This window comes from Cebus imitator, unplaced genomic scaffold (genome assembly GCF_001604975.1).
Source record: "Cebus imitator isolate Cc_AM_T3 unplaced genomic scaffold, Cebus_imitator-1.0 Scaffold206, whole genome shotgun sequence".
In the NCBI taxonomy this organism is placed as follows: domain Eukaryota; kingdom Metazoa; phylum Chordata; class Mammalia; order Primates; family Cebidae; genus Cebus; species Cebus imitator.
In genome coordinates, this window is record NW_016107521.1 from 1710268 (window position 1) to 1724533 (window position 14266).

Below are 14266 nucleotides of genomic sequence, written 5' to 3' on the forward strand. Positions count from 1 at the left end.
AAAATTGCTTTGTGAGACCTTGGCTCTGATATATGAAATCTACTCTTTATGGACCATTTTTTTTCCATGGACTTTCTTGTCTCTTTAGAAATTAGTTTATAGAGTCCTAAATTGGTACTTTAAACATACGAATAGCTCTGTTTAGTTTCTGCCTTTTTTCTGCTTGTTGAAATAATTCCATCTATCTCTTTTGCTGTAAGTTTTGGGTTTGGATGTTTGTGTACTTAGAATTTTTTAGGTGTTGACTACATTATGCAGCACCTTCCACATGAGGACTACCCCAGAATTATTCTTTTGTCTTAACCTGAGAAAAGCTGGTTTGATGTGCTATTAGATATAAGGATATTCAGAGTTAAAGAAGAGGAGATGAGCATTCTCTTGCTTTCTGTAAGCCACGGGGCAATCTTTTTTTTTCTTTTAAGTTGTGGTAAAGTATATGTAGCATAAAATTTGCTGTTGTAGCCATTTTTAAATATATAGTTCTGTCGCATTAAGTGCATTCACATCATTTTGCAGTTATTACCACCATCCATCCACCACAGAACTCTTCTCCTCTTGCAAAACTGAAATTCCTTACCTATTAAACACTAACTTCCCATTCTTCCTCCCCCAGGCCCTAGCAACTACCATTCTACTTTCTGTCTCTTTCATTTTTGTTTGTTTGTTTGTTTTTGAGACGGTGTTTTGCTCTTATTGCCCAAGCTGGAGTGCAATGGTACCATCTTGGCTCACTGGAACCTCCACCTCCTGGGTTCAAGGGATTATCCTGCCTCAGCCTCCTGAGTAGGTGGGACTACAGGTGCCCACCACCACACCTAGGTAATTTTTGTATTTTTAGTAGAGACAGGATTTCACCACATTGGCCAGGCTGATCTCGAACTCCTGATCTCAAGTGATATACCCAGCTTGGCCTCCCAAAATGCTAGGATTACAGGTGTGAGCCACTGTGCCCAGCCTCTGTCTCTTTGATTTTTGACTACTCTAGATACTTCATATTAGGTAGAAAAATACAAGATTTGTCCCTTTTTGACAGGCTTATTTCACTTTGTATGGTGTCCTCAAGATTCATACTTGTTGTAGCATGTCAGAATTTCCTTACTTTTTAAGGCTGAATAATATACCATTGCATGTGTATACCACTGTCTTAGTCCCTTTAGTGTTGCTGTAAATGAATACTTGAGACTGGGTAATTTATAAAGAAAAGAGATTTATTTGGCTCACCGTTCTCTAAGCTGTACAAGAAGCATGGCATTAGCTTCTGGTGAGGACCTCAACCTCCCTCCACTCATGACACAAGGTGAAAGGGAGCTGGTGTATGTAGAGATCATGTGGTAAGAGAGGAGGAGGCAAGAGAGAGAAGAGGGAGATGCCAGACTCCTTTAAAACAACCAGCTTTTGCAGGAACTAGTGAGTTGATGATCAGTGGGTTTGGAAACAAGACTTAGCTCAAGCATTGGCTCCAAATCAAATATTCTTTCATTGGGCATTAGGAACTATACCCTTCTGATATGTCTCATGAATGGATGCTCAGAGGAAAGCTTGGCTTGCTGCTTACTTGGACTTTTTTTAGGGACTTTAGCTGAACAACTACTTGCTGAACTCAGTTGACAAAGGCTCTTCTGTGGGTAAATTATCTTTTACATATTATTTTGAAAGTGCAGTTAAATTCTGACATATATGATGTGGCCCTGGAATGGATGCATCAGTTTTCCTCGTTTATTTATTGTTTGTTTGGCAAGTGTGTGTGTGTGTGTGTGTGTGTGTTTAAAAATGTATGTATAAAAGCAACCAGCATCTGGGTATCAGGAACAAAACAAAGGTTTTTATGGAGCTTACATTCTAATGAGGAGACAGAAAAATAAATTCTCAAAGTACCTATGAAGTGAAACAAGAGGCCACACTGTGAAGAAAATAAGGTAGCCTGGTGATGGAGAATGGCTGACCGGTTGGTCGTGGTGGATTGGGAGACACCTTGAATGAGAAGCATCAGGCTACACCTCTCTGAAGAACTGAAGTGTGCAAGCTGAGAGCCAAGTGATGACATGAAGAACCTTCCCATACAAAGAGCCAGGAGAAGAATGATCTGGGTAATGGGAATATGAAATGCCAGAGCTCTCATGTGGGATTGAGCTTAGCGTACTTGGGGAGCCAAAAGGGTAGTATGACTAAAATGGAGAGCATACAAGTAGGGGTGATATTGGAGAGGTGGCATGGGGCTATCACGTAGGACCTTGTAAGCTATAGTAAGAAATTTGGATTTTTTTTCCAAGTGTATTTTTTCCCAAATTTATTTTTTCCCCAAATGGTAGGACATTGGAAGGTTTTAAGCAGACTGGTAACTTGTTCTGCAGCCTGAAGACATCCTTCTATGCAGTTCTTGTCTATGTTTAGTCTTTTGAGCCCCTCTTGACACCATCTTTAGCTGGTGTTCCACCCAAGCTGGGAATCTAGCCAAGGTTTTCACGTGTCAGTGGCCAGCTCTGAGTGTCCTGGAAGAATGCTATTTCTTTTAGAACCATTTTGGTGCTAAAATTGGTTTCATTGCCCTTTCCACAACAGAGAAGGCTTGTTCAACAAGAACTTCTTTCAGCATTTTCACACATCACTGTTGCCTGGGTAGGGTTTTGTAGCCTGATTCTCTGTATTAATTTAGGATAAAATTTGGTTATTAATTAGACCTGATCTTTCTTTGTCAATAATTTAGGAGGATATGTCCTTGGCAAATAATGTTGGCTGACTGTTTGGTTAATAATATGTACTTAAAGACATACTTCTGGAAATCTGAAATTGACAAGTAAAGAGGAAATTTTTCACTATTCATAAATAAGGTGGTATTCAGCTATTCTGACTCTAGTAGGGTTAATTGCTAACATTTGGCCTACATTATTTTATTTTTTCAATTTCTCAAAAACTCCGAAAGGTATAGGCCAGGTGCTGCAGCTCACGCCTATAATCCCAGTGCTTTGGGAGGCCAAGCAGGAAGGATTGCTTGAGGCCAGGAGTTTGAGACAAGCCTCAGCAACATGGTAAGACCCCCCCCTCACCAATCTCTACAAAAATAAATTCGCCTAGTGTGATGGTACGTGCCTGTAGTTGTAGCTACTTGTGAGGCTGAGGAGAGAGGATCATTTGAGTCCAGGCAGGGCTGCAGTGAGCTGTGATGATGCCAGCACACTCCATCCAGCATGGTGACAAGAGATTCTGTCTCTTAAACAGTAACAACAAAACAAATCTCTGACAAATTCAGAAAATAACAGCATACATCTGATAGTCCCATTACATAGGCAAGCGACATCTAGTATTTTCTTCTTTTTTATTTTTTTGGACATACCTGACAGCAATAATTTAAATGAGAGACATCTAGTATTTTTCATAGTAAAATATCATATAGTGTCATCTGATACTTTCTTTTTTTTAACTTTGAAAAATGCTACTTGCAAGCTACTAAATTGACTTTAGCACCTACTTGAAGGGGCAGCCTGAACTTTGGAAAGCACAAAAGATGAGAAAACTGAGGCTCTGTTGGTTAAGTGACTTGTCCAGTGTGATATAGCAAGGAAGAGGCAGAGCTGAGACTTGAATCAGAGTTTGATTCCAAAGCTTTTGCTTGTTCTGTGTTAAATAGATTCCCTATTAATGAAACTGAAGGAAAAAGGCACAAATAACCTTTAATAATGATTATATAAAATGTAAATTTCCCGAAGCAGAGGCTGTAGAAAGGGGCAGAAATATTCTTCCTCTGATCATTGCCTCAGCATTTTTCAGAGTTGTTGGCCATTTAGAGTTGTTGGGTCCTCTCTTGGGCAGAATACAACTGATGCTACTCATTAGTTATGCTGGGAGTGGACAGGTTCCCAGAGTACTTAAATCTCATTACTCACCTAGCCTTGAGCTAGTCTTGGCTTTTTAAAGTAATAGCTGGGTATGAGACCTAGCTTCTGCGTGAGTGTGTGGCCTCTCAAAAGTGTGCTGTTGCAACGTGACTTAGAGTTCATGCTCAGATATTGGGAGGGCTATATCTAGAGTCTGGGTCCAGCCCTGGCATTTCTGACCTGATCATGGTACTGAGTTAATTTTATGGAAAGAAGCAATGATGCCCCCCTTTTTTGTTCTTCTTGGAGCAAAAGGCTATATCAAAGGGAAGGGAAGGAAATTAATTCCGATTGTTGTCTACTATGAGCTATGCACTGTACTAGGCACATTTGACATTGGTTTTAAATTAATTCTCATAACAATGCTGTCAGGGGAACAGTATTATCCTCATTTTGCAGAGAAATAATATTGAGGCTCAGAGAGAGGAAATGATTCATGAACAGTTACACAGTCAGGTAGTAATGAGATTAAGAGAGAAGCTTTATTATACCTTAATTTTAAAAGCCATACCAGTCTCCTTGGAGCTGGGTTCTAGCCTCAAGCTGATAAGACAGTTGAGAAGGGCCTTGGAAATAATAGGTTGTTTCAGAGGAAGCCCGTGAAAATCCAACAGTGTGGAAATAGAGCTACTTCCTTACTCCTGTGCATTGAGGGATTTGCCTGAAATACCTCCATCACTTGAAATCAATCCAGACTTAGGGGTTGGGGCTAGTTTTAGTCTTCATGCAGTAGCTTTTCAGTAAAAAACAGGAGGTTAGTCTTCTGCTGGTTTCCTTTTTTAACTAGCTCAGATTTTTTTGTTTGTTTTCTCCTTTCTTCTCCCATTACTTGGACATAGTTTTCTTCTCCTTTGGACTTAAATTAGATTGGCTGTCAAGCTTCTGGATCTCTTTGTTTCTTGGGAGAAGCAGAAATGGTCAGGTGCCAGTGTCTACTTATGAAAAGGATCTCATTGTGTGGATAGGATTGGGATAGAGGCATAGACTATAAACTATTTTACTCTGTGGCTGCCAGGAAAATGCATATTTTCTATGCAGGAGAGACTAGCCCAGTGTTAATGCTTTGATTATATAATTAAAGCCATGGATTTTGCATAATTTCTTCAGGTATGTAATGAGGCCTCTTTTAGTGTAAACCATATACATAGTAGAACTTCATATTTTTACTTTGTATTTTTGTCCCCAGTTTTATCATCTGGGCAAAGGTGGCAAAGTAGATTGGGCAAAAAGAAAGGGAGAAGGGAACCACTGTGGGCCAATCCCTATGGTAGGTACTTTGCAGAATCCTTACTTTGAATTCTTACAACATTCTTATTAAGTCGGTATTGTCATTTCCTCTTCTCTACATATTTGGAAATTGAGATGTGACAAGGTTAATTAACTTCTCCAAGATTCATAAAACAAAGCCAGTAATCAAACTCAATTTGTGTCTGAGATAAAAGACTAGTAAGACAGAGCCAGTGGCTGGGCATAGTGGCTCACGCCTGTAATTCCAGCACTTGGGGAGGCTGAGGTGGGTGGATCACTTGAGCCCAGCAGTTTGAGACCAGCCTGGGCAACATGTTAAAATCCTGTCTCTACAAAAAAATACAAATATTAGCCCAGCATAGTGGCACACACTTGTAGTCCTGGCTATTTGGGAGGCTGAGGCAGGAGGATCACTTATGCCTGAGAAGCACAGGTTGCAGTAAGCTGAGATGGAACCACTGCACTCCAGCCTGGGCGGCAGGTGAGACTCTGTTTAAAAAAAAAAAAAAAATGCCAGTAACTCAATTCATTTTGTTGTTTTTTTGGTCTCCAAAGTTCTTTCTTTTTATTACCTGTTTATGGTCTTCACTAAAGCATTGCCAGTGCCTTTTGGGGGCACTGCCAGGGTTTCAAGAGTGGTGGTGGTGATTATACCTCTTAGGACAGAGTTTTTTCCTAAAGTGACGGACTATTCCTGAATGTTTTAAGTTTAAAAATAGATGGTAGAGAATTGATATAATTTCTTCCTTAAGTGTTTACTAGAATTTACTAGTGAGCCCATCTGGACCTACTGCTTTCTGTTTTTGGAAAGTTACTTGTTTTTATTTTAGTTGATAAATAATTGTATATATTTATAGGGTACATGTGATATTTTGATACATGCATACATTGTGTAATGATCAAATTGGGGTAATAGGGAAATCCATCACCTCAGGCATTTATCAGCTCTTTGTGTTGGAACATTCCAAATATTCTAGCCATTTTGAAATATGCAGTAAATTGTTAGGAACCACCGTTGCCCTACTGTGCTATCAAATACTAGAACTTATTTCTTCTCTCTAACTGGATTTTTGTTCCTGTTAACCAACCTCTCTTCATCCCCCTCTGTCCTTCTACCCTTCCCAGCCTCTGGTGAGCACCATTCTATTCATTACTTCCATGAGACCAGTTTTTTTTTTTTTTTTTTAGCACCCGCATATGAGTGAGAACATGTGGTGTTTGTCTTTCTGTGCCCAGCTTATTCACTTAACAGTTCCATCCATGTTGCTGCAAATGATGGGATTTCGTTCTTTTTTATGGCTGAATAATATTCCATTGTGTACTTATACATATTTTCTTTATTTGTTCATCCAGTGATGGACCCTTAGGTTGATTGCAGGTCTTGTATCTTGGCTATTGCGAATAGTGGTGCAGTAAACATGGGAGTGCAGATATCTCTTTGATATACAGATTTACTTTTGTTTGGAAATACAGCCAGCAGTGAGATTGCTGGATCACATGGTAGTTCTGTTTTTAGTTATTTAAGGAACTTCCATACTCTTTTTCATAATGGGTGAGCTAATTTACATTCCCATCGACAGTGTACAAGTGTTTCCCTTTCTCTGCGTCCTCACCAGCACCAGTCTTTTTTATAATAGACGTTTTAATGGAGTGAGATAATATCTTACGGTTTTGATTTTCATTCCTTCAATGATTAATGATGTTGAGTATTTTAAAAAATATATCTGTTAGCCATTTGTGTGTCTGCTTTTGAGAAATGTCTGTTCATCTCTTTTTCCCATTTTTAAATTGGATTATTTGGAGCTTTTTGCTGTTGAGTTGAGCTCCTTGTTACTTGGTTATTAATGTCTTGTCAGTGGGATAATTTGCAAGTGTTTTCTTCCATTCTTGTTTCTTCATTTTGTTGGCTGTTTTCTTTGCTGTACAGAAGCTTTTTAGCTTGATATAACCCCATTTGTCAGTTTTTGCTTTTGTCGCCTGTGCTTTTGAGTTCTAACTCAAAAAAATCCTTGCCAGACCAGTGTCCTGAAGCATTTCCCCAGTGTTTTCTTATAGCAGTATTGTAGTCTCAGGTCAATCTTCAATGCATTTTGAGTTGTTTTTTTTTATATGGTAGGAGATCAGGATCTAGTATATTTCTTCTGCATATGGACATCTAGCTTTCCCGGTGCCATTTATTGAGAGACTGTCCTTTTGCTAATGTATGTTCTTAGTGCCTTTGTTGAAAATAAGTTGACTATGAATGTGTGGATTTATTCTGTGTTCTCTATCCTGTTCCTTGGTCTATGTGTCTTTTTTTTTTTTTTTTTTTTTTTTTTTTTTTTTTTTTTTTTTTTTTTTTTTTTTTTTAAATGCCAGTACCACACTGTTTCACTTATTAAGCTTTGTAGTATATTTGGAAGTTAGGTAGTGTGATACCTCCACCTGTGTTCTAGTTCAAGATTGCATTGGCTCTTTGGGGTCTTTTGAGGTTACATTTTGGGATCATTTTTTCTATTTCTGCAAAGAGTGCCATTGGTATTTTGATAGGAATTACATTTTATCTGTAGATTTCTTTGGATAGTGTGGATATTTTAACAATATTCTTTCAATTATAAACATGGGATGTCTTTCGTTTTGTGTGTGTAATGCCACAATTTCATCAGTGTTTTATAGTTTTCATTGTCAAGATCTTTTCCTTTTTTGGTTAATTTTATTCCTACGTATTTTATTTTTTATTTTTAAAGAGCCTTTGTAAATGGGATTGCTTTCCTGATTTTGTTTGCTTATTGTTTGCTGTTGGCATGTAGAAATGCTACTGAGTTTTGTATGTTGATTTTGTATCCTACAACATTACTGAATTTGTTTCTGTGTTCCAATTTTTTTTTAACAGCATTTTCAGGTTTTTCTAAATATAAAATCATGTCTACAAACAAGGACAATTTAAATTCTTCCTTTCCAGTTTGGCTGCCCTTTATTTCTTTGTATTGTCTAATTGCAGTTGCTCTGAGTTGTACATTCAGTACTATTTGAATAAAAGAGATGAAAGTCGGCATTTTTGTTCCGTATCTTAAAGAAAAAGCTTTTAGTTTTCCCCCATCCAGTATGATACTAGCTGTGGGTTTGTCATGTATGTATATGACCTTTATTATATTTTAAGGTATGTTCCGTCTATATACACGTTTTGAGTTTTCATTATGAAGCAATGTTCAATTTTACTAAATGCTTTTTTTTTTTTTTAGCATCTTTTAAAATGATCACATGTATTTTATTTTATTTTTTTAGTAGAGATGGGAATCTTGCTATGTTACCGAGGCTGGTCTCGAACTCCTGGACTCAAGCAATCCTCCTGTGTTGGCCGCCCAAAGCACTGGATTACAGGATTACAGGCGTGAGCCACCATGCCTGACCGCTTTTTGTTCTTGATTCTGTCAATGTGATGTATCATGTTTATGGATTTGTATATGTTGAATTATTCTTACGTGCCTGGGATGAATCCCACTTGATCCTGCTGAATGATTTTTTTTAATGTTTTGCTGAATTAAGTTTTGTTGCATCTATGTTCATGAGAGATATTAGCCTATACTAGCCTGTAGTTTTTGTTGTTGTTGTATCTTTGGCTTTGGTAAAAGGATAAGGCTGGCCATAAGAATGAGTTTGGAAGTATTCCTTCCTCTTCAATTTGTTGGAATAGTTTTGAGTACCACTGGTATTGGTTCTTTAAATGGTTCATAGATTCAGCAGCAAAACCATCAGGTCCTTGGCTTTTCTTTGATGGGAAACTTTATTACTTCTTCTTTCATGTTACTCAGTCATATTCTGTTAAGATTTTCTGTTTCTTTTTTCCTTATCTTTTCCTTTTTTTTCTTTTCTTGTTTTTAGATGGAGTCTCGCTCTGTCACCCATGCTGGAGTGCAATGGTGCGATCTCGGCTCACTGCAACCTCCGCCTCCTGGGGTCAAGCAATTCTTCTTCTGTCTCGAGTAACTGAGATTATGGGCATGTGCCACCACGGCCAGCTAATTTTTGTAGTTTTAGTAGAAATGGAGTTTCACCATGTTGGCCAGGCTGGTCTCGAACTCCTGTCCTCAAGTGATCCACCCACTCAGCCTCCCAGTGTACTGAGATTACAGGCGTGAGCCACTGCGCCTGGCCTTGTGTGTGCTTTAGCAGGTTGTGCATTTCAAAGAATTGGTCCATTTCATGTAGGTCAAGCCTGTTCAACCCATGGCCCAGGATGGCTTTGAATGTGGCCCAACACAAATTTGTGAACTTTCTAAACATGAAAATTTTTGCATTTTTTTTTTTAAAGCTTATCAAGTAGTGTTAGTGTATTTTATATGTGGCCTAAGACAATTATTCTTCCAGTGTGGCCCCAGGAAGCCAAAAAATTGGAAACCCCTGATCCAGGTTATCAAATTTGTGGACATAGACTTATTCATTATATTCCTTTATTTTCCGTGTAATATAGGATCCATAGTGAGGTCCCCTGTTTCATTTTTTTCAGCTTTATTGAGGTATGATTTACAGATACTCTTTTATTTCTGATACTAGTAATTTGTGTCCCCTTTTTTTCTTAGCCTTGCTAGAGGCTTATGGACTTCACTGATCTTTTCAAAGAACCAGCTTTTGTTGATTTTTGGTTTTTAAAATTTTCTTTATTGATTTCCCATTTTTACTTTCATTGATTTCTGCTCTAATTTTTATTATTTCTTTTCTTCTGCTTCAGGTTTAATTTTGTCTTTTTCTTGTTTCCTAAGGTGGAAGCTTGATTTTAGGTTGTCTTTTCTAATCTATGCATTCAAGTGCTGTAACTTTTCCTCCAAGCACTACTTCCATTGCATTCCACAACTTTGGATGAGTTATATTTTTATTTTTATTATAAATATTCAAAATATTTCTCTCTTGAGATGACTTCTTTGACCCATGTTTTTATTTAGAAATGTATAATTTAATCTTTGTGTTTGGGATGTTTCAGATATCTTTGTGTTATTCTAGTTTAATATGATTTCTTTTATTCTAAATCTGTTAAGATGTGTTTTATGGGCCAGAATGTGGTCTGTTTTGGTAAATGTTCCATGTCAACTTGAGAAGAATGTGAAATCTGTGGCTACTGAATTGGATGAAGTATCCTATAGATGTCAGTTATATCCAGAAAATTGACAGTGCTGTAGTGTTCAACATGTTTTTAATGAATTTCTGCCTTCTGGATCTGTTCATTTCTGATAGAGGGGTATGGAAGTCTCCAACTATCGTAGGGGATTTATCTATTTTTTTCTTGTAGTTCTATCAGGTTTGGCTTTTGACATTCTCTTATTAGGTGTACACACATTAAGGATTGTTATGTCTTCTTAGAGTATTGACTCCTTTATCATTGGTAATACCCCTCTTTATCCTGATAACTTTCCTACTCTAAAGCCCACTCTGTTTGAAATTAGCAGAGCTGCTTCCACTTTCTTTCAGTTGGTGTTAGCATGGTATATATTTCTCCATTCCTTTATTTTTACTCTTTATGTGCCTTTCTATTTAAAGTAGGTTTCTTGTAGACAACATATGGTTGGGTATTGTTTCTTGATTCACTCTAACAATCTGCTTTTTAATTGGTACATTTAAACCATTGATGTTCAAAGTGATTACTGATGAAGTTGATTAATGTCTGCAGTATATTTATTGTTTTCTTTTGTCCTTGTTCTGTTTTTCTCCACATTTCATATGTTTTGTGGTTTTAATTGAGCATTTTATGTACTTCCATTTTCTCTCACTTCTTAGTATATAAACTGTACTTTTAAAAGTTTATTTAGTTGTTTCCCTAGAGATTGGAGTATATGTTTACAACCAATCCAAGTCTACTTTGCTGTCATTTTGTTTCCATTAGGGTTTGTGCTTGATGTTGTACATTCACTGTGCTTTCACAGATGTATAATGACATGACTCGGGTTTTTTATGTGGAGGTTTAGTTTGTATTCCTGAATATTGGAATCTGGAGAACAATGGTTTCATGAGTACCACAAAACAGAATATTCCTAGAAAATCTAAAGTACAGTCACTATATATAGATGCTCAGGTCAGTTCCAATGCTAATTTGCTTTGGCTAGTGCTTGGAGGGTCCTTGGGATACAGACTGCTTAGCAGGTAAAGGGCAGGGATGCAGTCTCATTTGCTTAGGTTGCTTGACAAAAGCTGTAAAAGCTGTCATAGGGACTGATAGGGACTGGAGAATGTAGAATCAGGTAGATCTGGCTTCTCCATTGTGCAGCTGGAATTTAGACACATATCAGTTTGTATACAACTTTTTCCCTTTTACCAGTGTCTCCAAAATATGTGACACATATTAAAAGCTTAGAAAGTGACTTAATCAGCTGGTGCATTGGCTCACGCCTGTAATCCCAGTACTTTGGGAAGCCGAAGTGGGCGGATCACCTGAGGTCAGGAGTTCGAGACCAGCCTGGCTAACATGGTGAAACCCTGTCTCTACTAAAAATACAAAAAATTAGCCAGGCATAGTAGCCCATGCCTGTAATCCCAGCTGCTTAGGAGGCTGAGGGAGGAAAACTGAACCTACGAGATGAAAGTTGCAGTGAACTAAGATCATGCCATTGCACTCCAGCCTGGAAACAGAGCAACACCCTATCACAAAAAAAAAAAAAAAAAAAAAATGACTTAATCTTCAAGAGGATCACTATACACCTCTTCTTCAGCTGTCTGGTGAAAGGATGGAAAACTAAAAACATCTTTTACTGTGTATAAATTGGTCATGATTTTTAAATATATTTAATTTTTCTGATTTTTAAAAAATGAAAATAGAGTACCCTTTTCTTTCTTTTTTTTTTTTAAGATGGGGTTTCACTCTGTTGCCTAGGCTAGAGTGTAGTGGTGCCTCAAACTCTTGGACTCAAGCAATCCTTCAATGTCAACCTCCTAAATAACTAGGACTTAACAGATGTATACCACCACACCTAGCTATCATTTTGTTTGTTTGTTTGTTTGTTTGTTTTTAAAGACAGTGTCTCGCTCTGTTGCCAGGCTGGAGTGCAGGGGTGGGATCTTGGCTCACTGCAGTCTTCATTTCCTGGGCTCAAGCAATTCTCTCATCTCAACCTCCTGAGTATCTGGGACTATAGGTGCACACCATTATGCCGGCTAATTTTTGTATTTTTCGAGATGGGGTTTTGCCATGTTGCCCAGGCTGGTCTTGAACTCCTGGGCTCAAGTGACCTACCCGCTTCAGCTTCTCAGAGTACTGGGATTACAGGCATGAGACACCATGGCTGGCCTGGCAAAATTTTTAAGTTTTTTTGTAGAGGTAGGGTCTCACTGTGTTTCCCAGGCTGGTCTTGACTTCTGGCCTCAAGTGATCTTCCTGCCTCGGCCTCCCAAAGTAATGGGATTATAGATGTGTGCCACGGTGTCCAGCTCGCTTTTCTCTGATTTTTAAAGGTAATATATATTTATTGTCAGTCGTGTCTTTTTTTTTATTTTTTCTTCCTGAGGGCTTTATGGTTAAGGCATGTAACTGGTACTCACTTGAGAGGTGCTAGATAAAGGTAAAACCTATTAAAAGCTCAAGAGATGTAAAGATTGATTTTGGTCTTTGATACATAGACCTACACCGACCCTTCTTTTTAGATCCAGGCCACAATTCTTAATGCCTTTCAGATATTTTCATTCACCTGACCCTCTGGCTTCTCAAGCCTGCCCACTTTCTTATTTCTTTGGTGGGACTAGACACACAGAATTAAAGCTGTGGTCTTCCCTGCTACCTCCCTCTCTCATGGCTTTGACATCTGTCAACCAGCCAATTTGGTCATCTCTACACATTGTCTTTTATATTTCTGCCTTCATCACCAAATGACCACATTCTCCTTCCACCACCCTGCCCCACAGTTATTTTTTAAAGCTAGCCTCCATTGATCACTTTATATGCCAGAAACAATTTTAAATGGTGCTCAACTGGGGTTGATTTGGCAATATGGAGACATTTTCTGGTTGTCACTGCAGGGTATAGAAAGGAATTGTTACTGGCCTCTAGTAAGTAGAGGCCAGGGATGCTGCTAAATATTTTACAATACATAGGACAGTTACCCATTAAAAAATTATTTCACCTGTAAGGTGAACAGTGTACAGGTTGAGAAATTGAATTATGTTAAGCATTTCATGTTATTTTGTTCTGACAGCAAGCATTTACATGGGTCTGACCGTCCTCATTTTATAGATAATAAATAAAACTCAAAGTCGCCAGATGAGGTTCTCACACCTATGATCCCAACACTTTGAGAGGCTGAGGCAGGGCGGATCACTTTTGAGGTCAGGAGTTCGAGACTAGCCTGGCCAACATGGCGAAACCCCATCTCTACTAAAAATACAAAAGTTAGCCCGACGTGGTAGTTCACGCTTGTAATCCCAGCTACGTGGGAGGCCGAGGCAGGAGAATCGCCTGAACCCAGGAATTGGAGGTTGCAGTGGGCCTAGATCACGCCACTGCACTCCAGCTTGGTCTGTCTCCAAAAAAAAAAAAGAAAAAGCACACAAACTCTCTAAGCCATTAAGTGATAGTGATAGAGCCAAGTTTAAACTTAGGTGTAACTCAGAGCCTGAGCTTGTGTTGGGCCATGTTAGGCAGCCTACTCATAACTCAGGCTTTTATGTTTTACCTGTACTGTTACAGTGAGCTCCTACCTGATCCCTTTGTCTCTTGTCTCTTCATTTAAGCACAGAATGAGGCTCTAATTATGCTTCAAAATATGTTCACAATCTTTTACTGCATATGGAGTGTAGCTTTAGTTTCCCAACCTGGTATTTAAGGCCAAGGACACTGCAGTCAGCTCCCGACTACTTCCCTTCTCTCCTCTCTCTCTGTTTTTGAAACAGGGTCTCACTGTGTTGCCCAGACAACTCCAGGGCTGAAGCAATCCTCCTGCCTCAGCCTCCCAACCTGGGACTACAGGCATGCAACACCATTTTTGGCTAGTTTTTATTTTTTGTAGAAATGAAGTTTCACTATGTTTCTCAGGCTGGTCTCAAACTCCTGACCTAAAGCAGTCTTCCTGCCTTGGCCCCTTAAGTGCTAGGATTAAAGGTATGAGCCACCATACCTGGCCTCTTCTTTTCAAAGTTCCTAACACATACTTTCTTTTCTTTTTTCTTCCTCTTCTTTTTTTTTTTTTTTT